Below are 4646 nucleotides of genomic sequence, written 5' to 3'. Positions count from 1 at the left end.
TTACTATGATATTCAGTGTTGAAAGTACGCACATTTTCTTTGAACTTTTGGAAGTCCGATCGTTAGCGGTTATCCAACGTGTGAGCCTTCTTTCGTATATAGAAAAGTTACAAAGTAATTTTGGGTACTCAAATCACTTTTTATCTGCTACTAACGGGTTTTACTATAATATTAAAGTGTTGAAAGTAACGCAAATTTTCTTTGAACTTTTGGAAGTCCGATCGTATGGGGTCGCTTTTTGCGGTTACCGAAGGGTTAGCGGTAATCCCACATGTGAGCTTTCATTTGTATATAGAAAAGTTACAAAGTAATTTTGGGTCCTCAAATCACTTTCTACTTGCTGCTTACGTCTTTTACTATGATATTTAAGTGGTGAAAGTAACGCACATTTTCTTTGAACTTTTGGAAGTCCGATCGTATGGGGTCGCTTTTTGCGGTTACCGAAGGGTTAGCGGTAATCCCACATGTGAGTTTTCATTTGTATATAGAAAAGTTACAAAGTAATTTTGGGTCCTCAAATCACTTTCTACCTGCTACTAACGTGTTTTACTGTGATATTCAAGTGTTGAAAGTAACGCACATTTTCTTTGAACTTTTGGAAGTCCGATCATATGAGGTCACTTATTTGCGGATACCGAAGGGTTAGCGTTTTTCCTACACGTGAGCCTTCTTTCGTATATAGAAAAGTTACAAAGTAATTTTGGGTACTCAAATCACTTTCTACCTGCTACTAAGGGGTTTTTCTATGATATTCAAGTGTTGAAAGTAACGCACATTTTTTTTGAAATTTCGGAAGTCCGATCGTATGGGGTCGCTTTTTTGCGGTTACCGACGGGTTAGCGGTTATCCCACATGCGAACCTTCATTCGTATATAGAAAAGTTACAAAGTAATTTTGGGTCCTCAAATCACTTTCTTCCTGCTGCTTACGTATTTTACTATGATATTCAAGTGGTGAAAGTAACGCACATTTTCTTTGAAATTTTGGAAGTCCGATCGTATGAGGTAGGTTTTTTGCGGTTACCGAAGGGTTAGCGGTAATCCCACATGTGAGTTTTCATTCGTATATAGAAAGTTACAAAGTAATTTTGGGTCCTCAAATCACTTTCTACCTGCTACTAACGAGTTTACTATGATATTCAAGTGTTGAAAGTAACGCACATTTTCTTTGAACTTTTGGAAGTCCGATCGTATGAGGTAACTTTTTTGCGGTTACCGAAGGGTTAGCGGTAATCCCACATGTGAGTTTTCATTCGTATATGGAAAAGTTACAAAGTAATTTTGGGTCCTCAAATCACTTTCTACCTGCTACTAACGAGTTTACTATGATATTCAAGTGTTGAAAGTAACGCAGATTTTCTTTGAACTTTTGGAAGTCCGATCGTATGAGGTAACTTTTTTGCGGTTACCGAAGGGTTAGCGGTAATCCCACATGTGAGTTTTCATTCGTATATAGAAAAGTTACAAAGTAATTTTGCGTCCTCAAATCACTTTCTACCTGCTACTAATTGGTTGGGAATTTTTAAGTAAAAAGTTGAAAGTAACGCACATTTTCTTTGAACTTTTGGAAGTCCGATCGTTAGCGGTTATCCAACGTGTGAGCCTTCTTTCGTATATAGAAAAGTTACAAAGTAATTTTGGGTACTCCATCACTCTTTATCCGCTACTAACGTGTTTTACTATAATACTCAAGTCTTGAAAGTAACGCACATTTTCTTTGAACTTTTGGAAGTCCGATCGTACGGGGTCACTTTTTTGCGGTTACCGAAGGGTTAGTGGTAATCCCACATGTGAGTTTTCATTCGTATATAGAAAAGTTACAAAGTAATTTTGGGTCCTCAAATCACTTTCTACCTGCTACTAACGAGTTTACTATGATATTCAAGCGTTGAAAGTAACGCACATTTTCTTTGAACTTTTGGAAGTCCGATCGTATGAGGTCACTTTTTTGCGGTTACCGACGGGTTAGCGTTTATCCTACACGTGAGCCTTCATTCGTATATAGAAAAGTTACAAAGTAATTTTGGGTCCTCAAATCACTTTCTACCTGCTACTAACGAGTTTTACTATGATATTCAAGTGTTGAAAGTAACGCAGATTTTCTTTGAACTTTTGGAAGTCCGATCATATGAGGTCACTTATTTGCGGATACCGAAGGGTTAGCGTTTATCCTACACGTGAGCCTTCTTTCGTATATAGAAAAGTTACAAAGTAATTTTGGGTACTCAAATCACTTTCTACCTGCTACTAAGGGGTTTTTCTATGATATTCAAGTGTTGAAAGTAACGCACATTTTTTTTGAAATTTCGGAAGTCCGATCGTATGGGGTCGCTTTTTTGCGGTTACCGACGGGTTAGCGGTTATCCCACATGCGAGCATTCATTCGTATATAGAAAAGTTACAAAGTAATTTTGGGTACTCAAATCACTTTCTACCTGCTACTAACGGGTTTTACTATGATATTCAAGTGTTGAAAGTAACGCACATTTTCTTTGAAATTTCGTAAGTCCGATCGTATGGGGTCGCTTTTTTTGCGGTTACCGACGGGTTAGCGGTTATCCAACGTGTGAGCCTTCATTCGTATATAGAAAAGTTACAAAGTAATTTTGGGTACTCAAATCACTTTTTACCTGCTACTAACGGGTTTTACTATGATATTCAAGTGTTGAAAGTAACGCACATTTTCTTAGAAATTTCGGAAGTCCGATGGTATGGGGTCGCTTTTTTGCGGTTACCGACGGGTTAGCGGTTATCCCACATGCGAGCCTTCATTCGTATATAGAAAAGTTACAAAGTAATTTTGGGTCCTCAAATCACTTTCTACCTGCTGTTTACGTATTTTACTATGATATACAAGTGGTGAAAGTAACGCACATTTTCTTTGAAATTTCGGAAGTCCGATCGTATGGGGTCGCTTTTTTGCGGTTACCGAAGGGTTAGCGGTAATCCCACATGTGAGCTTTCATTCGTATATAGAAAGTTACAAAGTAATTTTGGGTCCTCAAATCACTTTCTACCTGCTACTAACGAGTTTACTATGATATTCAAGTGTTGAAAGTAACGCACATATTCTTTGAACTTTTGGAAGTCCGATCGTATGGGGTCGCGTTTTTGCGGTGAACGAAGGGTTAGCGGTTATCCAACGTGTGAGCCTTCTTTCGTATATAGAAAAGTTACAAAGTAATTTTGGGTCCTCAAATCACTTTCTACCTGCTACTAACGAGTTTACTATGATATTCAAGTGTTGAAAGTAACGCACATTTTCTTTGAACTTTTGGAAGTCCGATCGTATGAGGTAACTTTTTTGCGGTTACCGAAGGGTTAGCGGTAATCCCACATGTGAGTTTTCATTCGTGTATAGAAAAGTTACAAAGTAATTTTGGGTCCTCAAATCACTTTCTACCTGCTACTAACGAGTTTACTATGATATTCAAGTGTTGAAAGTAACGCACATTTTCTTTGAACTTTTGGAAGTCCGATCATATGAGGTCACTTTTTTGCAGATACCGACGGGTTAGCGTTTATCCTACACGTGAGCCTTCTTTCGTATATAGAAAAGTTACAAAGTAATTTTGGGTCCTCAAATCACTTTCTACCTGCTACTAACGAGTTTTACTATGATATTCAAGTGTTAAAAGTAACGCACATTTTCTTTGAACTTTTGGAAGTCCGATCATACGAGGTCACTTATTTGCGGATACCGAAGGGTTAGCGTTTATCCTACACGTGAGCCTTCTTTCGTATATAGAAAAGTTACAAAGTAATTTTGGGTACTCAAATCACTTTCTACCTGCTACTTAGGGGTTTTTCTATGATATTCAAGTGTTGAATTTAACGCACATTTTTTTTTGAAATTTCGGAAGTCCGATCGTATGGGGTCGCTTTTTTGCGGTTACCGACGGGTTAGCGGTTATCCCACATGCGAGCATTCATTCGTATATAGAAAAGTTACAAAGTAATTTTGGGTACTCAAATCACTTTCTACCTGCTACTAACGGGTTTTACTATGATATTCAAGTGTTGAAAGTAACGCACATTTTCTTTGGGTGTGCTAGTTGGATGTAGTTAACCCCTCATAATGTATCTCCTGTGCCGTGTAAGCTATTTTAACAAACGAAGACATAATGTACACAATAATTACGATAACAAATGACAGCACGCATTACTAGCATAAATACCGTTATTGAACATATGTAACTTATTGATCTCCTCCTGTTTTCCCAGGAAAAAAGCGCCAAAGTGACGACATCGTAAAGAGGAAGTAACAACACAAAGTTAAGGTAAGAAACAATATGACCCACTCCTACTTAAATCACAAATCAACAGATACAATTTGATATAGTGACCACTTGTAATTTAAGCATACATGTCCTTGGTGCTGAATACCCACGAACCCGCTGATCGCCTCTTCAGTGGGTCACTGCCATGTGTCATCACCACCATCCATTCGTTGTCACAACAAGTAATAGTTCGCCTCGGGTGTTAAAGGAACCCCCGCGTGGGAGGCAACCCCTATTTCACATAATCAAGCCAAGCCCATCATCTATCTATTTTAGAACATGGCCACTATCCCGAAGATATTAGCCCAGCAGTCTGCTCCCAGTCTCACGTGGGAAGGACACTGTGAGGGAGCGTGGTGTGTTTAGT

The sequence above is a fragment of the Branchiostoma floridae genome, chromosome 6 (genome assembly GCF_000003815.2).
Source record: "Branchiostoma floridae strain S238N-H82 chromosome 6, Bfl_VNyyK, whole genome shotgun sequence".
Taxonomy (NCBI): Eukaryota; Metazoa; Chordata; class Leptocardii; order Amphioxiformes; family Branchiostomatidae; genus Branchiostoma; species Branchiostoma floridae.
This window is presented reverse-complemented; position numbering follows the sequence as displayed.